The sequence below is a fragment of the Sarcophilus harrisii genome, chromosome 1 (genome assembly GCF_902635505.1).
Source record: "Sarcophilus harrisii chromosome 1, mSarHar1.11, whole genome shotgun sequence".
Lineage (NCBI taxonomy): Eukaryota > Metazoa > Chordata > Mammalia > Dasyuromorphia > Dasyuridae > Sarcophilus > Sarcophilus harrisii.
This window is the reverse complement of record NC_045426.1, coordinates 326,932,239-326,957,706: the sequence shown is the minus strand read 5'-3', so window position 1 is coordinate 326,957,706 and position 25,468 is coordinate 326,932,239. Positions and strand designations below refer to the sequence as shown.

Sequence of the window (25,468 nt, the reverse complement as noted above, 5' to 3'; positions counted from 1 at the left end):
CTTGCCTTCCTCTATAGGTATTTGCCCAGGAGTGAAGACCCCCAAAAGAAAGTCCTTATCACCACAGTCACCTGAACGGCATGGTCAGGTGGTTCAACATCACAAACTGACTTTTTTTTTAATCAATGGAAATGATGTTAAAGAATATTCCTTGTAAGCTTTGCTGTTGTACCCTGTAATGATTATGTCTTTTAATCTGACCTGTTGGTGAAACCTCCTATCTTCCCCTTCAGAATGCAGGTTCTTTGAGAATGGGGATTGTCTTACTTTTCCATTTGTGTCTGCAGGGCTCAGCAGAAAAGATGCTTTGTCATCCCTTCAGCTTGTTTGTAAGCCATCATCAGTAATATAAACCTTGAAGGACTTGGATTTTATTACTGGATCTTTTGTTGAAATTTTCTCATATGAGCTTCTGTTTCAAGTGTTTCAAGGGCTTTTCTTCTCCCTACCTTGTAGCTACTTACTATGGTGTGTGTGTGTGTGTGTGTAGAGGGGGAGAAGACAAAAGAGAGAGGTGACAAGAAGAGAAAGAAGAGAGGCAACAGAAGAAAAAGGAAAGAGGGCAGGGGAGAATAATTTCCTTTCCATTCTTTCCTTTTTAATGGAAGACCTATGATAATACTCTACATTAATTCCTGTTAAAAATATCAAAAGAATACATTGAAAAAATTATGTGATACGGATTTGGGAGAGTACCTTAAGATAATATTATATGCAATATAAAAAATATCCAGCATCTTCTCCATTAAAAACAGATATGTATGGGACTGTCCACTATGAGGACTTCTAATTTTACAAATATTAGTGAGTGATAAAGTGTGAGAAAGAAACTAAGCTTAGACAATGAAAGATTAAAATAGCTTTACTTATAAATAGTATGTTGCATATCTAGAAAATGTACTACAAAAATGAGATACTTAGCAATTCATTGTTAGGTATTAAATGTACAAAAATTTTAAGATTGAGGAAGGGTAGGTTTTACACTTAGATTTCATTGGTACAGAGAATTCTTTTGGCTTAAAGATATAGTTGTTGTGACTTGCTTGCCCAGAATAGCTTATATGTATCAAAGATGATTTGAACACAGCCAGGTCTTCCCAACTATAGAGGTCTGGTCTTTCATCCACTATGCCCCATCTTCTTTGAGAAAAGAAATATCATATACAATGTTTCACAGTTAAGGACATTACTATGCCAAAACAAACAATATATCCATGTAAATATAATTTAAATGTCTTCTTTTTAAAAAGCAGAAAGAAAAGAAGAACTTGACAAATGGTAGGACATTCATTGCAAAGACAGTAAAAATGACAATATTTAAAAAATTGATTTATTGATTTAACAAAATATAGGCTACCTCTTAGAATTAGATAAAGTAATAAAACCAAATGGAAGAAAGCAAAAATATCATAAGGAAATTTTTATTGATGAAAGGGATATCAGCTTTCTAAATAAAGAAATGAATATTGTATATATATTTGTTGTGATAGCAAAATGACAATATGTATATATAAAAAGCTTTAAGGTATTTCATAAATGTCAGCTATTGGTATAATATAATGGGTTATTATAGAAAGTAATAATCTTGTATTTTAGAAATCATTGGAATAGAAATGGGAACTTAAAAGTAGCACCTAATGTATAATAATAAACATTTTACAAACATTTATAGAATACTGTGGAAAGGAATCATTAGTTGGGAAAATTGAATAACTGAATTGTGAAAAACACTTTGAGCTATATGCTAGGATGAATTAATATAGAAAAACAAACATTTAAAGAAGAAAAAGAAAATTGAAAGAAAAAGGAGCAGTATGTTTGTTTCAGCCATCAAGAGGCAAAAAATGTTTATTGAACAAATCAAAGAACTACTGGAAACAACCAAAGGGCTTTATTATACAAAGAAAAGAGAAACACATATAACCAAAAACAACAGCTCCCAAACAAAAGAAACATATTGGGGAGAAATTTTACTAAATATAGCTGATATAAACCAGCCATTCATCTATAAGAAATTCTGGGTAACTCATGTCATCTGCATTCTCTTTTCTGCTTCTCAAGTTGTCAAACACTACTGTGAAATTATATAGATTGAGTCAACTACAAGATTATATTAAAAAAAAAAAAACTGGGCCCTTACTAGTACGTGGTAATTCTTTAACTCATTTGTGAGGCATGTGAAATAGTGCAGTAAGTAAGTCCTAGCCAGGAATATCTATCCTGCCTTAAATATGCGCTAGCTGTGTAAACCTGGTTGGTCACTTAAACTCTGCCTCAGTTTCCTAATCTGCAAAATGGTGATAATAGTACCTAGCTCACAAAGTCGTTGTGAGGAGCAAAAGAAAGAATATCTGTAGAGTTCTTTGTAAGCCATAAAGTACTATATAAACATTACCTATTATTATCATTTCTCATACTCTTCACAATGGGCATACCAATCATTCTCTATTCTCTACCTTATATCTGCTTATTCTTAGCAGGTGACTTCACCTTTTTTATTTTGTGGAGAAGACTGCAGCCATTAAAATGAACTTAAATTTTTAAAATCTTTTCAACAATCTTTTTCATCCTCTTCCATTTAAGTTCAGAGTAAGTGAATGAGCTAGTATTTGCTCAAGCTCACCATCACTTATATCCTCCATTACTGACTTCTTCCATCATTAACTTTTCCCTATGCTATGCATCTGCAATCTTTCCCTCCAGAGACATTTCTTCCCTTCAGCCTGAACAAAATGCTCAAGTCTCCTCAAACTAAACAGTCCTTCCTTTGACTCTGCTAGCCCCCATCCGATCTATTCCCTATCTTAGAGATTTACTCTATACTTTATTTTCTTTGGCTGAAAATTATGGCTAAAATTATTTTTTAAAAAAATAAAAACTCACACATGAAAAATGCAGTGTCTAATTATAATTCTAATTTTGTTTGGTCAAAATTCAACCAAACAAATCACACATATTTTCCACAGAAGAATGAAAAATTCAGTACAATTCAATTCAAAGCATCAATCTGTTATTAAGTAGCTACTAGGTGCTTAAGCATTTTGTTCAGTTCTGCGGAAACAAAGAGAAATAGTCTTTACCCTTAAGGAGTTTATATTATACTGAAGAAAAGAAATTTGTTGTCAGAAAAGTAAAATTAAAATATAAGCAAAGTGTAAATGAGTCTGTTTTCCATTCACAATCTTTTGTATCATTATCTATGATAGAAAATGGAAATCCAATAGTAAAACCAAAGAACAGATAGCAGAGAGTCCACTGATGAATACAATTACTTTTAAATTTATAAGGAATAGATTTTTCTTAACTGGAAATCCTTTTTGGTATAGCAAATTTTTCTTTACAAGTAGAGGTCCTGATATGTAATTTAGGACTATCAATCAGACCGTTAATAATTTGCTTAAAAGAAAATCAATATTTTATCAAAAGGTTTTTTATCACTAATAATAGCAAAAAAACTCACTTGACACTTAATAATGGCAAATTGCTATAGTATTGTTTAATAACTCTTTGATGATTTATATATCTTTTACTAATGTTCCTAAAAAAAAACAATGAGGTCATGTTAGGTGAATACAGTGAGGTGGTATAGTGGATAGAGTGTTGGGCCTGGAGAACCCAAATTCAAATCTGGCCTCATACATTTATTAGATATATGATATTAAACAAATGTAAAGTGACCTGCTCTTCTCGGTTTCCTCAACTATAAAATGGGGTGATAATAGAAACTATCTCTCAGAGTTGTTGATCACAACTCTGATTTAACGAGAATCCTTAAAGCACTAAACACAATGCTTAGTATAGGTGTTTGCTCTTCTCTTCCATTCATTCAAACTTATTCATCATTTACTATATGCCTGCTCTGTGAGAATGTAAATAAAACATAATTCTTGTTCTTACAGAGATTATTTTGTATAAGGACTTACCAGTTCAATTCCCATCACCGCCATTGTATCATGGCTATTTCACAGAAGAGAACAAACATTAGCTTTTGTTTGACTTTTTTTTTTAATTTTAAAAAATTTTTTCCACATTTTTTTCTAATTACTCTTTATCCAAGAGATAAGTATAAAATCTTTTTTTTCTCTCCCATGGCATCATTCCTCTCAAACTTACACTACCTTCATCCTGATTTGCCTTCCCTTCATGCTCTATAAAATGTAAACTATAAATAAAATTATTTCATTCACTGAATTTGTATCTTAGACCTAGCATGGTTCCTGGCACATAAAAGTCATTTAATACTTGATGATTGATTTGTCCCTCCCCTTATAAAACCATTATCACTTTCATCTGCCATTTCAACAATATCATCCATTGTCACATCCCTCACTCTTTCTGTTCTTCCATTCTCACTGTTTCACTAATCCCTTAAGTAAGTCCCATCATCTTCCTTCACAGAATGCAAGAGTTTCAGAGTTGTAAGGGCTTCATTGTCGCCATTATCTTGGCCAAGCTGTGTCTTAAGAATTCTTTCTACAATATTTCTAAACCGTCATTCTGTTTTTTTCTTGAAGACATCTCATTAGGAAAAATCCACAGTCTCATGGGATAGTCTGTTTCACTGCTGGGTAGCTCTAATTGTTAGGAAGTTTCACCTTATGTCAAACCTACATCTGTCTCTCTGTAACTTAGACTCACTGTTCCTAGTTCTTGTATGGGGCAGTTAGCCAAATATCTGAAGACAGCTGTCATGTTATTTGCCCTCCCCCCATCTACACACACACACACACACACACACACACACACACACACCATGGTTTCTCTTCTTTAAGTGACTTATCTGCAGTTCCTTTAGTGAATCCTTATATGGCCTAATTTCAAGGTCTTTCACCAGACTGACTGAACTGCCCAAGATACTTCTGATTGCATATCCTTTCTAAAATCTGGATCTTGATCTAAACATCATACTGTAGATGTGGTCTAATCAGGGCAGAGTACAAATGGGACTATAGCTTGTTCTCGGACACTATGGCTCTCTATGTAGCCTAGGACCTCTTCAGATTCACTGGCTGCCATGACGTTTTATTAACTCATATTAAGCTTGAGGCCTATTTGTCCTCACCTCATCAAATCACCCACTACTTTTTTTTTTTTAGACAAACCGATTCTAGCTATGGTTTCCCCATTTTATTTTTTTACTTGTAACTCCGTTTTAGAACCTTAATTTACATCTATCTCTAATAAATATAATCTTATTCAATCTGATAATAGTTTGGCTTGTCAAAATCTTTTCGTACCCTAAGTGTCACCTGTTGTTTTAGTTTATCCCTTCTCATTTTATTCAATTATTTAGGAGTCCAATTATCTAGTAGTCCAGAGCACTGCCAGAAGTCATGAAACCTTCATCATCGGAATCACTACAAATTTATGCTAATTTCACCTTTTGTCCCTTCTAAATAAAGTCTTATCACACTCTTCACCAATGGCTGCTCCAAATTTTCTCTTCTTTCCTCATCCTCTAGTCCCTTATGTCTTAGCAGAATACTTGACCTTCTGTTTTTACCTTGGATTGAGTTTATCCAAGGTGAACTCCCCAATCTCCTACTCTTCACACCTCAGAATCTCTCAATTTAGTTCTTCATTCTCTTCTTCTTACTTTCAATCTTGGAGGATAAATTGACTCTTCTCAATAAGGTTACCCCTTCTACTTAAACCCTTGATCCTCCTCTCTTCAAGGATCTTGGTATAGTAACCATTATGCAAGCTTTCCTCAAAATTCTTGTCTTCCTCCCTTGTTAGAATCCTAGTGTTAACTCAATGGAATTGATACAATGCTTATTGGTTCACACATTAGAGCAAATCCTTATAAGGTGTTAAGTCACTAATATTGATAGAAACAATGCTTAAGTTAACACCTTTGAGAGTTCACACATTAGCTCACACATTAGTTCACACCTTTGGGAGATTTCAGGGTTCAGTATGAGATATCCAAATTCACACCTCCCATAATCCCACTCTCAGAGGAGGAGTCAACCTTTGAGTTTACACCTCTAAAAGAGCATAAAAACAGCTGAACTTAGTCAGGAGAATTCAACTGAAAAGATTGAGAGGGGAGAGTCAGTTTAGAAGATTGCCAGGAGTTGGAGTTGAGCTAGAGGCAGAAGCTGGCAGAGGCAAAAGACTAGCAACGAGAGCTCTCGGAACCAAAGAAAGCTAACTGGGCTATTTTAGAAGAGACAATAAAAGATTGGATTTTAACTCCTAGCTGTATTTGGGGTGATTATTGATCTGAACTGAAACTAAGGCTTCCTCCAGAGAGCCTCCCCAAGAAACCTGTACCCAGAGAACCATCATATTTTAGAAAAAGAAGAGAACACTACACCCCCTTGTCTTCAATCTCTCTTTTTCTATTTTCTTCATCTACTCTACTTATCAATTTGTCCAGGACTCTCTACCTTAACACAAATTTTTCTTTGATTTTTACTCCATTTACACCGTACAGTATTTTTCTATTTCTTCTCTTCCCCTTTATTGCTAAGTTTCAAAAAAGAAAAAATCTACACTTGTCTTTTTCTGCTTCACCCACCATTTCTTTACTCCTTTGTAACAGACTTCAATCTTTGCTGCTCTAGTAAGACAACTCTCTAATGACCTCAGTTGCCAAATTAAACATACTCTTTTCTTAATTCTCATCCTCTCCATAGCCTTTCTATGGTATTAACCCCATTAATCTCACTCCTGCTTCTGAATATTCTCTCCTCCTTTGACTTCTATGTCACTCCCCTGCTCAAAAACCTTCAGTAACTTACCATCATTTTCATAATCAAGTATATTCTACCCACCATACAACCTAGTAAAGGGCAGACAGGGCCTGTTTTGTTTATCCCCAGCATATAGTACAATTACTGGCACAATGTACACATTTCAAAAATGTTTATTTGAATCAAACTGAAATAGGAGCAGCAAAAACACAGGTTTTAGAAAGTATGGGACATGTGTGGGATAAGGGTGATTAGCTCAGTTTGACTAATGCATGAAAAGTGAGAATGAATTAAATGAAATAAGCTTAAAAAGTTAGATCAGAACAGAGAAGTTTAATGTCAGGCAGGAATTTAGATTTTATATAATAGGTAAATGGTAGTAATTGAAGGATTTTGATTAGACAATATATTAGGAAGGGCACCTGGGCAATAGAATTTAGGATAGATCAAAGCCATATCTGTCAGGATGCCATTTACAGTAGTTTGAGCAAGAGGTGCTCATTACCTGAATAAGAATAGTGGGGAGATAAACTAGACAACAGAGAGCATGTTTGAGATAAACAAGGAAGAGTCTTTGGATTTTGAGAGCTTCAGAGCATGGATGACTGGGAGAATGATGATGTCATTAAGAAATAGGGGAAAATTGGAAAGGGGGAAAGATTTAGGCAAGGAAGATGATGAATTAAATTTTAGATATGCTGAGGTATTCATGGTAATTCCAAATGAAAAACCCCAGTTAATAATTGGGAATGTAAATGCAAGCCTGGTATTCAAGAAAGAGATGAGATTTGGAGGAATAAACTCGTGAATTTTTCCTCCTGTTAAAGCCATGAGACTGAATGAGATCACCAAAGCAAAGGTCATAGAATATAATTATATGTGCTTTTCTTGCATCTCCCTTTCCACCCTTCAGGCTATACATGCCATATGGTCAAGGACATATTTATTTCTTTTCCCCAACTTTTCCATGAATACCTATCAGAACTGGATACAATATGTCAATTTCTTGAAAACCCTGGAAATAAGGGATTTTGTATAATTTAGGTTACTTTGCTTCTGAGCTAAATGTTTACAAGATTTTTTTTTAATCTAAAAATATTAATATGATAGTATCAATTTGATTATATAAGCACAGTAATCCCAATTATATTCCCCAATTGTAGAGAACTATAGCAGTTTAATTTAGAAGGGAAATAAACAGAAAAAAATAAAGAAACAGTTTCTCAAAGCAGACTATATCACCCTTTGGATTATTCTGGCCAAATATGACAAGTTCCAATTGGCTTAATCATCCACTTTGTTTTTTTATTCTGACAAGTGAGAATTTAAAGAATTCTATTACAACTCACTTCAACAGCATGTAATGGAAACAATCCATTTTTATCAGAAATGTTCAAGTGACTTTGTTGTACTCTAATCAGATTCTTTTTAAATACTCTCATAAACAACGACATTTTATATCTTAAATATTTGATCACTAGTTAGGGACCATACAAACCTGACTGGCATCCCACCAGAATTGCATCTACTGGGAATAAATCGGGCAAGACTTCTCCCTGCCTTCCTAGACCACACAGAATTCTCGTCCAGAAGAAGAAAGCCAAAAATGTTTAAAGAAAAAAAACCTCCTGGAAAAATTAATTATCACAAAAAAAGTTCTCATTTGTTCCTTTCCAAAACATTTTTTTTCCTTGCAAAATAATCCTCCCTCCCACAAGTAAAAAAATCAGGCCATATCTAATCTGATGTTCTAATTGGCTTAATTATGATAGGTCATAGGTATCTTTTAACTGCATAATTCTGGCAAAATTTCATGCATTTATGATTCTAGATTACATAGATTTTTTTATTATTTGAAAATTAATGCTTTATGCATTCAGCTAAGCCAAGAGTAGATTCAAATTAGACATTTATATGCACAAATTGAATTATCATATAGAAGTTCTACTTGATGTTGAAGCAAATAACATTTAAAAAGCTTAAAATAGTTTTGTGTTTAATAGACAACCTATAAAACAGAAAATGAATAACTTTTGTATTTATAGCAAATCCTGCCAGGGATATGGTTTATGGACAGACTAAACTTGGATGTTCAAGGTTCCATAAACTAATGGGTAGAGCATATCATTTATTTATGATAAAGCTCTTTTTTATTTATAAATTAAATAAAATGCTATATTTTGTATCTTTGAAATTAATTCAATTAAACTAACATTTGTTACACATTTACTGATAATTTTAAAGGATTTTAATATGAGTTCTGCCAAAGTTTATTTTAAATTGAAGGACTCCACTACTGTGGAAAGATTTGAGAATCACTTAAGAAAAAAGACTTGAACATGTTTATAGAAAGCAGAGAAAGAATCATAAATAAGAAGAGACTAAAGATGAGGAAAGAGAGGAAGAAAGAGAACACATAATTAAAAGGCAAAGTCCAGGAAAAGAAAAGAGAAGATGGGACTGAGTTAACAAATCAGAAATGTAGACCTTGGTAAAGAGAAGACCCATGTTTATTTTCAAAGTTTTCAACTTTCCACAGCAGTGAAGTCATTCAATTTAAACTAAATTTTGGCAGAACTCTTACTGTAAAATTCTCTTAAATCATTATTTTAATGTCTCTTAAAGTTCATTATAAACAAAAAAGTTTATTAACTTTATATATAAAGTTCATTAAAAACAAAACTTGGGATTTAAGGGTTCTTTGAAGTAAAATGTGAGAAAACAGTGTCTAAAAGAAAGGATACCTAGGTAGTACAGTAGTTGGAGCAACTGAGTTTGGAAATCAGAAGGATATGAATTCAAATTCTGCCAAAGATACTACCTTTATGGCTGTGGGCAAGTCACTCACCTTCACTAGGTGTGAATTTCCCCATTTTAGAAATGGGGATAAGATCTTTCTTACAGGGTTGTAAGGATCAATGAGATAGCGTATATAAAATGCTTTGAAAACCTTAAAGCAGGATCTAACTATTATTAATTCCTTCCCCATTAGACTGTAGGCTCCTTGGGCACAAGTATCATTTTTACTTATATTCTCAAAGCTTAGCACAATACCGAACATATTATAGGGACTTAATAATACTTGCTGACTTGTTGACTCATGAAATTACTTTAATCAATGTGACTATTTTTCTTTGCAATTAAAGTATATTTATTGTTCAAATAATAGCTTTTTATTTTCAAAATATATGTAAAGATAGTTTTCAACATTTACCTTTGCAAAATCTTGTGTTCCAAATTTTTCTCCTTCCCTTCCCGCCCACTTTCTTCCTTATACAAGTAATCCAATATATGTTAAACATGTGCAATTCTTCTACGCATATTTCTACATTTATCTTGTTGCATAAGAATTCAGATCTAAAATGGGGGGGAAATGAAAAAGAAAATAAAAGCAAGCCAAACAACAAAAAGGGTGAAAATATTATGTTATCCACATTCAGTCCTCACACTCTTTTTTTCTGGATACAGATGGCTCTCTCCATCACAAGTCTATTGGAACTGGCCTGAATTTTGTTGAAAATAGCCATGTACATCAGAATTGATCATCACATAATCTTGTTGCTGTATACAATGATCTCCTGGTTCTGCTCATTTCACTTAGCATCAGTTCATGTAAGTCTCTCCAAGCCTCTCTGTATTCATCCTGCTGGACATTTCTTACAGAACAATAATATTCCATAATATTCATATACCATAACTTATTCAGTCATTCCCCAGCTGATGGGCATCCACTCAGTTTCTAGTTCCTTGCCATTACAAAAAGGGCTGCACATGTGGGTCCTTTCCCCTTTTTGCTGAACTCTTTAGGATACAGATGCAGTTAGAGACACTGTTTGATCAAAGAGTATGCACAGTTTGATAGCCCTTTGGGCATAATTCCAAATTGTTCTATCAATAATACTATTATCCATATCACACACTTTCTTAAAGGATATCCAAGACTTTTTCCTCAAAAAAAGTCTTAGCTGTTGGACAAACAGAAATTGTACAATATAACAAGAAATGTGCATAAGAATAATAGTTCAGATTTATATATTCCTTTAAAATATGCAGTGTTGTTTCTAGATATTCCAGATATAGCCAGATAAGATAAAGATAGTGAGTGTCATTTATTGATTCCAAAAATAAAACCTTCTATTTGTAAAGCTCTATATGCAGTTTTTAAAAAGGTTTTTATCCATATTTTCATGTGAACCTCAAAAATCATTCTGTGAGGTGGGTAAATTATTTCAATTTATACAGATGATGAAATTGACTTGAGAGAAATTACATGACTTGCCCAAGATCACATGGCTAGCAAACAGGAAAGCCACAAATGAAGCTTTGAAGCTAACTCTGGCCCAGTGCTCTTTACTCTGTTTGTCATATATTCAAAACCTTCAGTAGCACAGAAAACCTCTCCCTTGAGAGTTAAACATTAAAGAAAGGATGCTTCATTTTAATGAGTTTACCCAATTCCAACACAAAAGCCTAAATGGGTATTACTAGGGTGAGAAAATTTAGGCTTCAGAAGAGGCTATATTCTCCCACTAAATAACTTGAAAGAAACAGTTGGTTGCCTTCCAGAAGTAAAAGAGCCAAAAACAAATCATTTCCTCATTTAAAGCCATCATGTATGTCTAAGAAAAACAATGTGGGACATGAACGGTGGATGAAATGCCGAGTATGAGAAAATGTCACCATCAAAGCCAAGCATATCAACCAAAGCTTGAAAACAGAATAAATTTTATCTGGGTTAAGGAAACAGCTGTCCCTCTTATTTTCATTAAAACATAACCTTATGTACTATTACTTGGCTTGTAAACATGCATAGCATTTACCCTGATAGAGCTAGCAAGCCAAATTCTTCAAGAAAAACTTGTATAATTCCTAACCTCTTTCTTTTCAAGTGGAGTTAGATATGTTTCAGCTTCATATGTGGAACAAAAGTTCACAAATTGTCTTAATTATATGAAAATGCACACTAGGACACTCCTTCTACCCTTTCTGATTCTTCCCCTCACCACCCAGCCAGAAAGGAAGAAAGGCTGCTTTAGTAGACTCGTCACAGATCTAAAGAAGTCAGAATATGGATTTTGTTACTTTTACCTTTGGAAAACTGATATGACAATACAAAATCCTTCCTCTGAGAGATACAAATATGGGGAGGGAGGAAATACAAATATTGGCTTGGATAGTGTAAAGTCAAATGGACTAATAAGAATCAGACACACATGCAAATACATATGCCCCTTTTGGATTTTACTTTCCTCACAATAATCTCTAAAGTAAATGATATAACAATTATTTCCATTTTATAAATGAGTGAACTCTGAGAACCAGAGATAATAATTGTTGCCCATGATAACTGAGTTAATAATAAGTGTCACACAATTTGAAAATATAAGAGCCAGGGGGTAGTGGATAGAGCACTGGCCCTGGAGTCAGGAGAAGCTGAGGGCAAACTTGACTTCAAAAACTTAATAGCTGTGTGACCCTGATCCTGATTGTCTCTCCACCCCTATCCCCTCAAAAAAGAAAAAGGAAAAGGAAAAAAAAAGCAGAAGAGCAAGAATATGAACTCCAGTCTCTCCTGCTTTCACTTTTTACCACATCACTGAAAAGGCTATTCCCTTTCAGACACATTTGCTGAAGGAGTGTGGTACAGTAAAATGAGAACTGTCCTTCCTCTGGCATATACTAGTTGTATGGCATTTGGGAAGTCAACCAGCCTGCTCAGTCTTCAATGTCCTCATCTATAAAATGAGGTTAGACTGGTCTCTGAGGTCCTTTCTAGCTTTTAATCCATGACTGACTTCTCCAATCTATTATCTTTAATAAGACAATAGGAGAACCTGCAGGCTTCTTGGGTGGAGCTGCATTTCAGCAGTAACAGCAATGGCTACAGTGATGTTCCTGCCTCATCTGAGACTATAATGGTGACATGGGGAAAAAAAAGAAGAAGAAAGCAGAAGAAACCGTGCACAATGAAGCCTTGAGGGTCCTTGCTGTGTTTTAGTCAATCAGCAAACAGGCATTAAATGCTAGAGACAGATATAAAGAAAGACAGCTTTTCCCTTCAAGGCATTGACAAACTAACGGGGGAGGAACATTCACAAAAGGCAGCTAATGGGGGATTAGGAAGGGGACAACCCTGATGGAGAAGCCCAAAATCAGTGCAGCTGGTGAAATATGAGGAGCTGACTGTCCTGCCCCCTCCCTCCACATTTTGTTTTAGGCTGAATGATACTGCCTCTCATTGAGGCAGCTAAGTGGTGCAATGGATAGAAGGCTGAGCCCTGAGTCAAGAAGACCCCAGTTGTTACTTTGACCAAGTTTGCCTGGATCTTTTCAATTATAAAAGAGAGGTAATAATAACATCTATCTTACAGAGTTGTTGTGAGGATCAGTTGAGCTTATTTTTGTAAAAGGGTTTACTATATCACCTAGGAGGTGGTGTATAATCGCTTTTCCCCATTTTTATTCTTTCTATTAATTAATCCCTTTATCCTACAAGGCTTAAGATAAACCTGCCTTATATTAGGAACTAGACTGAAGAAAAACAGCTTTAAAGCTGGGCTGAAGTTTAGATTTTAATCAGCAGGCAAAGGGAAACCACTGAAGGTTTTCTTTTTTTTTCCCCCAAACCTATGTAAAACCATATTACATAATACAAGTTACATTACAATTAGGAGTATATAACTTTTTTTCTCCACAGAAATTTAAAGGTAATATTATTTGATAGTACAATTTAGTCTAGTATGTTTCTAGATTAACTATCAGAAAGGGCTTACATTAATATCATTTTTTGGTACACTATTAGTAATATATGAATCTCTATCTTCTGGGGGAAAAAATTGAGCCATTTCAGGAGAATAAATAATAACTCATAATAACAACATAACAACAAATAAATAATTCATATGGTCCTTTTAAAGTGTGCAAATTGCTTAAAATGTTTTATCGTATTTGAACTTCACAACAACCTTATGAGGTCATTACTACAGAATTATGATCTCCATTTTACAAATGAGAATAATAAGATTTAGAGATTTGCTCATGGTTACAGAAATGTCAAGGGGAGGATTTGAATCAAGGTTTTCCTGTCTTTTATTTAGCACTCCATCTACTTTAAGTATAAGACTACTTTCAGAGAGAAAAAATTATAGTACATGATGCACAATTATACTTATTTTTTTTATTTCATTCCCTGGCAAAGCAGGTTTAAAAAATGGGGCTTCAAGAAGGGTCATCTGGAGTGGATGAGGGGCAATAAAAAAACCAAACTTGTACTTTAAGAAAATTTCCTCCATGCAGTCCATCATCTACTATAAGACTACTTTCAGAGAGAAAAAATTACAGTGCTTGATGTACAGTTTTATTTATCCTTTTTATTTCATTCCCTGGCAAACTAGAGTTAAAAAATGAGGCTTAAAGGAGGGTCACCTGGAGTGGATTAGGAGCAATGAAAGACCAAACTTGTACTTTAAGAAAACTTCCTCCACGGCATCAGTTAGATGTTGACTTGGGTAAGGAGATTCTTTTTTAAAATGTCAATTCCTACTGTCAAGGTCAAGTTTCACCTATATATAATTGAGCATTATTTTCATCAGACCTAATTCCTAGCTAAGAGAGCAGAATCTCAGGGATAGGAGTTTTGATTAAGGATACAGTTGAAAGGCAATTGAAAAGATTGGACTGGCCCGCCTGTGATGGAGGATAGAGAGCTCTCTTATGACTCCTTTCTGCCGAAATGCCAAGGAGTGGGAGAGAGAAGAAGGCATCCCAGGCAAGTCAGAAAGAAAAGCTCCTTTGACATTTTTAGTCTGGTTTCTAATATCAGAACTAGCATGTAAAAAGGTCTTCCTTTAATTTGGCTCAGCCTCTCCAGGGCATAAGTAGAGCTGAGGAGGAGAGAAGGGAAAAAAGAGTAAGAAACAGGAAAATATCACTGACCTTACTGTGAGTAGACTAAAAGTTTAACTAAATGTCTATTGAACCTGTATGGAAAGGTACACTACTTTCTCAGCAATCTTGTATAGTCTAACATTGTATCCACACTTGGGGCACTGTAGCACACTGACTCATGTGGGGATAAGCAAATGGGATTCTGGTCCCATCTCATTCACTAACCAAGTACTGCAAGTCCCTCAGTTTTCTGCTTTCTTCATCTATCAAATGAATGAGCTGTTTAGATGCTTCATTGAGGTTCCTCTCTAGCTTTAACATCCTAGAATTCTGAATAGGAAAGGGTAGAACACGCAGGCAAAAAAAGGAAACCACAGAGGAAACCCAATCTACCAATATTTTTTTCATGGGATTACTGGGGGATTTGACTATTCTTTCAGTTTAGGACACAGTTCTTCCAGGTTATGGGTGTGTGATTTAAGAATTTCTCAATCAGGGGTCCTCAAACTACGGTCCACGGGCCAGAAGCAGCAGCTGAGGACGTTTATCCCCCTCACCCAGGGCTATGAAGTTTCTTTATTTAAAGAACCACAAAACAAAGTTTTTGTTTTTACTATAGTCTGGCCCTCCAACAGTCTGAGGGACAGAGAACTGGCCCCCTATTTAAAAAGTTTGAGGACCCCTGATGGCATTCCCCTGGGATTAACTACAACTGCTCAATTCTCCATCTGCTAATCCTAACAAGCTCCCTCTCCTCATCCCCTGCCAGTAAGTCTGAGTCAACTTTTAATATAAGGAAATCAATAAAGCACATCCAACCGAGATGATACTCCTCCTATTCTACGTCTTCTCCTCCATGGAAGCTTTCCAGATTCTTGCTTCCTACACATCTGCTCTCCCAGTGCACTCTTCTAATTATATCCTAGAGCCTGATATAGAAATGTCCAAAGGGAACATTCCAACTCTGTGGCCTTCCCAAGAGGGTGCCCCTAGTCAAAGTTGGCATCTCCTACTTGGAGAAATGCCCATGGGTCCCTTTACTGGAAATGAAACAAACTATTGGGAAAGAAACAACCCCCAGAATATCAAGGGCTTAGCAGTCAAGCAGTCAATAATGACTTACTGCGTGCCAGGTACTGCACACTTGGGAAGCAGACTCCTAAATAGACACATAAAGAGATAGACCCTTAATATATTTTTCTCAAATGAAGAATATCACTTCATTGATTTCTAGGTTATTCAACCAACACATTAATTCCCAAATGGCTAAGAATCAAAATAACCACAGGCAGCTTACATTTGTGTCCTATGAAGAAGATGCATCATTTCATTTGATCTTTTTTTTTCAGGTAAAAATTCCTCTTTTATTGAATTACAGAACCAATCAATGGTTTAAAATAAGTGTGAGCAACTCTTAATCAAAGATAGATATCAGAAAAATACATTGTTACTGGATAAAATGCAAGAAGTATTAGAATTGTTTGGGGAAAAAATAGATGCACCTCTGTGCTTCTGAACATCAATAGCAGGACAAGATTCAAGGTCTGGATATCCTCTTATTTTCTAGCACTGTTTGGAAGCCTACTCTAAGTTTGGATTTTTTTTTTTAATTAGTGCAGATAAGTGAGACAAGAAAGATAATTGGCCCTATTGTCAAAGAACCAAGCTTCCAAACCTATCTCTGACATTTATTACCTATATAACCTTGGGCAGTACAAAAATCTCCCTTGACCTCAATCCCCTCATTCTAAAGATGTTGTTCCCCTAGGAGAAAAACAAATAATAACAAAAATACTTCTGGTAATTGTCCACAGAAAGCTATGTGGCAGAATTAGTGTGAAATATCTGGACCATTATGATTCTTTGCATATTTTGCAAATCAATTTATTTCTAGCAAATAGTTAAGGGTAAAAAAGTTTTTAGAAAAAGTATTTTACAAATTTTATCTCATTTGATCCTCACAACAACCCTGCAAAGTGTAGGTGCTATTATGACCCCTATTTTGTTGGTATTGATTAATTTCTGTTGTGTATAACTCTTTGTGACCCCATTTGAAATTTTCTTGGCAAAGATACTAGAGCAGTTTGCCATTTTCCTCTTCATATTTTACAGATGAGAAAACTGATGCACACAGGATTCAGTGACTTGCCCAGAGTCACACAGTTAGGTAGTATCTCAGACCAGATTTAAATTTATTCTGATTCCAGTCCCAGCACTCTATCCATTTTCCCATACATATACTCAGCATTTTTGAATGAGAATAATTTCTTGATATACTCCCATCTCTCAACCCAGAAACAATTTACCTACCTTCCAGTATCTACAGGATCCCAAGGTAGCTATCCAATGATTTAGCTGGAAAGAAATTAACCTTGAAGACTTAATATTTTACCAAAAGCTAATTAAAAGCAGCTCTGAAAAGCGAATCATTTTTAGTAGCCAATAGTACATGCTAGCTTCAGCTTTAAGGCTACAAATTTGTGACACAATCTTTGGACAAGTTCCTTAACACACCAAGGCTCTCCAGAGTTGCCAACTCAATCAAGAAAGTGATTTTTATCTGAAAATATTTTCCTCAGAAATTAACAGTCATGTGTGTTCACTGTTGCTTTTGGCCCAAGTGCTATGCTTCTAAAACCAAGGACTTCAATCCAAAATTCTATCATGTGGAAAAATGGTTGACTTACCCTCTGAGATCATGGACAACCACTCTCCAGATAAAGCAGCTCTAGAGAATCTCAATCTTCTCTCTTCAGTAAATGAAAGAGCTATTTCAGGTTTGCCATTTTCTCTAGGCTGCTAAACCATCATTGAACCCTGCAAGGCTTTCTCTTAGCTTTACAACTCTTTGCTTTAGGGTAACAAGGACTTTTCTAAAAACAAAATACAATCCTAGCTGCAAATGCTCCCCTCACCCTGGAACTCAAGTTGACATTCATATATATATATATATATATATATTTTTTTTACCAAAAGGCTGTGTTTCTGAAGATTTACCTGAACCCATTGTCCAGAAAAGGAAACTGGCCTGTGAGTCTTATACTATCCATTTAATATCCAGATGAATATCTGCTGCTGTTACCAGTCTGTTCAGGACATGGGCTTTTGCTTTGTTTATTTGATTTTATTTGGAAATATATATATATATATACACACACCCACACCCCCCACACACACTCCAGATACTATACTAAATACTTTGCAATACTTAAGTCATTTTGTGATCACAACAACACTGGGGGAAGGGTAATTTGGATGTTCTTCTTATCTCCATTTTATAGAAGAGAAAATTGAGCCAGACAGAGATTAAGTCATTTGTCCAGAGTTATTCGGATAGAAATATTTGAAGCCACTTTTGAATTTAGATCTTCCTAACTTCATGCTCAGTCTTCTACCTATTGTGAACCTAAGCTGTCTCTTGAAAGGGGTCAGCTTAGTGGAATCTGGACATGTACTTTTTGAGAACTTTGTAAGAAATTACTTTCACTATATGGCAGTCACAATTTTCTACCAGTTGCCAGTATTTCCATTCAAAGATGCCTTACTGGTATATAATAGGTAAGACAGTAAATATCCTAAAATTTTCCACATATTCTTTTCACAAACAATAAGCATAAAAAATTTCAACTTGGAACACAGATATTTGCTGGCTTAAAGTTTTTATTTTGTGGCATGAAGCATTACCCTTCCCCTCAAAAAAAGGATTACCTATAGACATTAAGAAAACCCAGGTGCTAATATATGCAGAGAATACTTTGTTGTGTCACAGTTCCCTTTTAATGTCCTGACTCAGTTTCCCTAATTGTCCTACTCGTTACTCTGCTCAGGTTATAACCATTCCCTCTTAATGTTTGATATCAGAAATCAAATTGAATCCAGAGGAAGTCAGTCAATAGGAGCAAAAGGCATTTAATACATTATGCTTATTTTTCCTATTGATGATTTATTTCACTTTTATAAGAATATATGTTAGGGTAAGAGTAAGGATGGGTCAGAAAGTGGAATATAGATTTTTTGAGAGGACATGGCTTGTCCATGGATGCCTGTTATTTTAGCACAGTGATATGGGAGAGAAATAAGAGTGATGTAGAAATGAATGAATGGATGGATGATAGCAACAAAAGGAAAAAGTGGTAATAGTGGCATTGAGAAATAAAGGTAGGAGTGATGGCAACATACTATATGGTAAACTAGACTTCTTGGGGACTTTTAAAAATTATTACTGAAAAGCTGGTTTTGTTGCTTATAGAATTCTTAAACTGGCATTTCTTACATATGAAAATCAATCTAACTTATTTATAGCAAACTAAATAATAATTTGAAATTAAAATTATAAATATAACACTGCACTTAAGATTAGTTTACATCCGGAAAACTCAGTACAACATTCTAAATCTCACATGGTCAACAAAAACATATTTGACCCATTTGTGGGAGCAAATTAAAGTTTAGAGGGAACTGGCTCTTTGTTCAAGACTGCTCACAGGAAGTAAAAGGCTGGGAAAGGAAAGGAAGTAAATACTTGACCCACATTCATGTTTATATCTATCTGATAAATGTTAATTGAATCCTACTCTGTACTCTATGTTACACACTGTCCAAGATGGATGAATGATGCCCAGCCCCTTGAATCCTACTCATCTGAATTTATTTCACTCTTTAAACTATGAAGGCACCCATTTTCCTGGGTTAATTCAATTTAGATCAACAAGCATTTTTTCAGTGTTGTCTTTGTGCTGAGCACTGTTAATTGCTGACAAGACAAAGATTAAAATAAAAATGGTCTCTGCCCTCAATGTCCAACAATATTCCCATCCTAGATGTGCCATTATTGAAAGACTGTCTGACTAGTGACTTTTCCCCCCAAGGAGATTTTAAGTTACTACAGCAAAACAAATAACTCATTCTATGACTGGTGGGATCATTTATTGAGTCTATTCTTGACTTTGAAGTATAGTCTAATTTACAGTGTTCCAGTGGGAAGCAGCTAATAAAACATTATAAACCCCATAAAACATTTGTTAAAAAATAAAATTAAAATATTTTATGCTTCAAAGGGTCCATGATCTCATCAATGAAACTACATTTCCCCTTGCCTAACTTTTATATTGTGCTTATACAGTTCCCTGCACTGTAATAAGAGTTTTTACAATTTTTATTTCATTTGATCCTCACAGCAATCATACTCCCCATTTTACACCTGAGGAAACTGAGGTAGACAGAAGTTAAATGACTTGGCCAAGGTTATACAACCAGCTAGTACCCAAGGCCATATCTAATCTCAGTTCTTCCTGACTGCTGGCTCATTGATTCATGTACTGTGGCACCACTTAGTTGCCGCTGATTGATACTACTGATATATTTAATATAATAGTATTTTGTAGCTAGAGAGACCTTAGAAAAATAGCCTAATCATAGAATTTAAAACTGGAAGGAACTTTAGGATCATTTAGTCCAATTTCTTCATTTTATATGGAAGGAAACTGAGGTTTGGAAAGTTTAAATTATTTGGCTGAAGTCATAGAGTCAGGACTCACACATGTCAGGTCTCCTAATTCCTACATTAGGGTTTCTTAAGCAATAATTTTTCAATGGCACAAAGGCAAAGGTGGAGGAAAGAGGGAATATACCCATCTTGTTCATTTCTGGTATAATTCTCTTACCTGAACACCTAGGTATGACTACTGTCAAAGGAGTACTATAAACAAGTCTTGATAAATACTTTCTCATTTCTGTTTACTTTGGGGTCAAGCCAAGGAACTCACCTGCTCATCTCATATTATTGAGTTTAGAAAATGATTTCTTTATTGAAAAGAGTAAATGCTGATAAGTATACTACATGGAACAGTGTGGAAAATATTCCTCTTTCCCCAAACAGTTATAACACTGTGTATGTCCTTTGACCCAGCAATACTACTATTAGATCTGTTGCCCAAAGTGATCAGGAAAAAAGAAAAAAATGTGTGTGTATGTGTGTGTTTTATACATAGACACACACACATGTTTTAAAATGTTTATGCAGCTCCCTTTCTGGTGTCAAGAACTGGAAATTTAGGGGATGTTCATAAATTGGAAAATAGCTGGACAAGTTGTAGTATATAGTTGTTATGGAAATGCCATAAGAAATAATGAGCATGTTGATTTTAGGAAAACATGGAAAGACTTGAATAATGAAGAATGGAATGAACTGAACAAAGAGGATATTGTATATAATAACAGCAAAATTGTTTGAAGAATAACTGAACAACTATGCTATTCTGATTATAAATACTTAAATCAACTACAAAGGACCTATGAAGAAGTTGATATCCACTTCCAGATATAGAATAAAAAGAAGAATGCATAGTATGGTTTTACAAATAAATAGATATAGATATAGGTAAAAGTATGCATGTATATAGATATAGATATCTTTTTATGTTTGCATGTATGTAAAATGAAAGCATTCTCTGGGGTGGGGAAGGAGGGAGGAAAATAGTTTGGAATTTAAAATGTAACAAAAATAAATACTTTTTAAAAAAATGATAGCTTTTTCTTTTTTTTTGTTGTTGTTGTTCAATCGATTTTTTATTATTATTATAGCTTTTTATTTACAAGATATATACATGGGTAATTTTTCATCATTGACAGTTGCGAATCCTTTTGTTCCAACTTTTTCCCTCCTTCCCCCCAACCCCTTCCCCCAGATAGCAGGTTGACCAATACATGTTAAATATGTTAAAGTATAATAGCTTTTTATTTTCAAAATATACACAAAGATATTTTTCAATATTCACCCTTGAAAAACCTTGTGTTCCAAATTTTTTCTCCCTCCCTTCCTCTTCACCCCCTCCTCTAGAGAGCAAATAATCCAATATATGTTAAACATAACATTTAATTAAAAATTTTGGAAGAAAATTTCTTTATGAGGTGGGGCAGCAGTAGGAAGAAAGGCAATATTACCATGTGGCAAAAAATCTGTAATTTAACTAGTGACAGAAACAGTTCATTTCTTCCCATGAAGCTTCTTATTTAAAAGTCTGGTTTTCATTATCTTACAAAGACATTGGATTCCATTTATTGGGCTTAAAGTAAACACAAAGTGATGGACCTGGAGTTAGAAAGACATGAGTCTAAGTGGGTCCAGTCCCATATACTTACTAATTATATATAATCCTGGGCATGTCACTTAACCTCTGTTAGCCTCAGGTTTTTCATCTATAAAATGAGGATAATAGATTAACCTGCCAAGAGTATAGTGAGAATAAAATGAGATGATATTTGTAAGTATTTCACAAACTTTGAAGTGATACATAAATGCTGGCCATTTCTTTCCCCTCATTTTTAATGGACCTTTGGTAAAGTGTGTATTTTTCTTAAGGATTGGATGTATTGGGTAAGGGGTGGGGGGGAAGGAGAGATGCTTTCTTTTTACTTTATTGACTAACGTCACTCCTTCACTACCCACTTAGCACAAATCCTATAGTCCCCAACACACCAGAGAGTTCCAAGGAGAGAGGTACAGACAGGGTTATGAGTAGAACAAAAGGGAAACCGTGCCTAAATCAATTTTCTCCATTGCAGGCTCTGGTTTGTGGTCACCCTGAGTATTTCCTTTATTGATTTATGTGTAGGCTTCATTCAGAAGTAATTTTTTTTCTATTTCTACTATCACTAATAATCATTTATGGAGCATACAGTTTACATAAGGCATAGTATTAGATCCTCTGTCAATATTAATTTTGTTAATAAATGGACACTTAAAAAGAAGAAAGGAATTGAAAGGCCTTTGAAAGGCTTTATTCATCCACAGACTTTATTTCTCGCTCCCCCCCCCACCCCAAAGTAACTAAAGGCAGTACCTTTATTTCTTTCTCTCAGGAGTAGCGTGATAAGGAAGAAGCAGAGAGGTGGTACAGTGACGGGTCTGGAGTTAAGACTAATCTTCCCGAGTGAAATCTAGCCTCAGATAATTACTAGCTCCGTAATCTTTAAGCCTGTTTCCTCATTTGTCAAATGAGGGGAGAAGGAAAAGGCAAACATTCCAGTACCTTTGCCAAGGGCCACAAAGCCTCAAACACCACTGCAATGACTGAATAGCAGCAATAACAAAAGCAGTGGTCAGAGTAGCTACAGAGATTTCAGGTGAGGGGAAACTGTTTTCCAAGCAATTCTTTTTCTTCTTCCCTTAAATAGGGAATATTTGTGCTCAGGTGAACACTGATTGGAAGATTTAGGGTTTTTTTTTTTGTTGTTGTTTGTGGTTCTTTTTTATTTTTTATTTTTTGGTTAAGACATGGAATTTTGGCTGGGACATCATGTCCTTGGTTGGAACGGTGTCATTAACAAACACCAAAAGAAGAGAAGAAAAATGAGCCCTACATTTAGCGTTCCACCAAAGAATTAGCATCTCTGGCTAGCAGCCAGACTCCCTAATTATTAATTGTCTATCCCCAAAGGCTCTAGAAGATTTAAATGTTTCAAAATGAATGAGAAGGAAAAGGAAAAGAAGAGATATTTAAGTATTCATTTATTTTATTACTAAGTCTAAAGACAGTTCAGGATTCTTTTTAAGCTCTATGAAAGAAATGCCACAAATCACCTAGCATTTAACCTGATGTCCTGCCTTCTCTCATGTTTCTAGAACAAGCTGTCCCTAGAAGTTCTCCCCCTCCTATGTTCAGAGGGCGAAGGAGGTTAACTTGAAACAAGTTAAACATGAAGAAATAAAATGGACAGGCAGCCAACACAAAGTCATTATAAATATAAATGATGAGGGGACTCCACAATTAATTAAAAAGTATTAATTGTTTACTGTGTGGCAAGTGCTGTGGGTATATATCCTGGACATATAGGAATTTATAGATCCAATAAGAAAGACAACAATTACACAAATAGATACAAACAGGAAACATACAGAATGGAAGGAAAATCCACTTTAGAGGGGAAGGAGATATGATAAAATTGACTACATCATTGCAATTAGTAATGTTTTCACCAAGATCAGAAATTTTATTTTAAGATTTCCTAGCAGATCAGCAACATACTATGAAGATTATGTTTGTAACAGAAGTAGATGGATGTCACCGTGGTGATTGTTTAGTTGTGTCTGACTCTTCTGGACTCAGTCTGAGATTTTCTTGGCAAAAATACTGGAGTGTTTGCCATTTTCTTCTCCAGTTCATTTCACAGGATTAAGTGACTTGCCCAGGGCCACACAGCTAAGAAGTGTTTGAGATTAGATTTGAAATCAGTTCTTCTTGACTTCAGGGCCAGCTCTCTATACACTGTGCCATCTAGTTGCCCTATGGCGGAATATACAAAACCAGAAAGTACCAAGTATGTTTTTTTCTGTTTTCTCCTGTTTGTCAGACCAAGGCAAGGACTGAATTTTTCCCAAACTTTTCCTACAGAGAAATCTTTTGTCCCATCATCTTTCTGTTCCTCTACCCCCTTTCTCTCTGAATATTCAATCAGCCAAACCCACTTACAACATAACAGTCTCTCTTTTAGCCATAGGCCAATATAATGGATCTAAGACCTATTTTTCTACTGTGTCTAGTAGCAGTTTTCAGATTTTTTAAAAAAATTTTAAAGTATTGAGAAGACTAAGGTGCTTTTGTCTATGTAAGTTACATCTATCAATATTTGCCTTATTAGAAATTAAAACTGGTCAATTAAAGATGTATGAACTTTTAAATGATAATAAATTTACTATATGTTATGGTAAATAATGTTTTTATGAAAAACAACAACTATTTTCCAAAATTAAAATTTAGTGAGAATAATGCCATTGTTTTACATGGGTTTAGTGTGTGTGTGTGTGTGTGTGTGTGTGTGTGTGTGTATTGTTTTTGTTTTGCAAATTCTGGTTGGTTATTGTCCTTCATTCTCAAAGAGGACCAAAATGAGATCATTATGTTGGAGTCAAGATATACTAGGTCTACCTGTGCCTGAGTAGACCAATACAGGCTCAGAGGTCCTACTATAGGTCAGGCAAATTTTCAAATTTAATGTTTGGTTTAATACTAGATAACTGGATTTTCATATCTGCTTCCTCATTCAATTTGCTGTTACAGGTTGTTTTGGTCGAAGTATATTAAATAAATCCTGCTTTATATAATTAGAGAAAGGAGAAGTATTTTAATGAGGAAATATCATACTATTGTAATAGTGGAGAGAACCACTAGCATAAAGTTTACATAAACTAGAGTTCCTAGTTAGCAAAATTCAGAGAGGTTTAGTTCTTTGTCTTAACCTAAATTTCTGCCTGTCCCTAACTCTTGAACTTCTTTATGTTGAGGCAAAAATCAGAAAACATTCCATTAAAAGCAGCTTAGAGTGGTTTTTATTTAAAAAAAAAAAAAAAAAAAGGTATGAAGGAGAGAATTTAGGGACAATGCAATTTATTTTTTGGGGGGGATTTTTCCTAGTTGCTGAAGAACTTTTTTCCTTTTACTTCTGTTATTTCATTCCCTTTATTATGTATAACTTGGCTCCTTAAATTTTGGATGAGACTTGGGAATTTAATCTCCTATTTTCTCTTAGTCAGTGACTCAAAGACTATGTGTCCCTTTATGAGCATCTTGGAATAACTGAAGTGTGCCTTTTAGGTCAAAGTTCCCTTTGAGTTTTAGATCTCTGATACTAGTGATCTTATTATGATCTCAAGGGATAGCTCTTGTTTTCCAATGAAAAAATAAAAAAACTGTTGTAGATGCTACCCTCCCCACCACAAAAATAAAATGCTGCTTGTCACTATCTCATGGATTAGAGGTGAGATTAAAAAGGGAAGAGGTGAAGTTTGGACCTGTGCTTTCATTATTATGGTGCACTCCCAACTATGAAAACCCATCCTGTCCATATAAACAGATAAACCACAGGTAATTTGAGGCAGTGTG

The 25,468-nt window shown here is 34.8% G+C and overlaps 1 protein-coding gene across 1 annotated transcript in view; it reads right to left on the bottom strand.

The window, feature by feature from the left end:
• Positions 1-22,556, bottom strand: part of LOC100915922 (guanine nucleotide-binding protein subunit alpha-14) — a 94,187-nt gene extending 71,631 nt beyond the window's left edge. Inside the window, exon 1 of the mRNA XM_031945504.1 lies at positions 22,430-22,556. The gene's annotated coding sequence lies outside the window, so the exon portion shown is untranslated. The remainder of the gene's footprint in view (positions 1-22,429) is intronic.
• Positions 22,557-25,468: the final 2,912 nt, after the last annotated feature.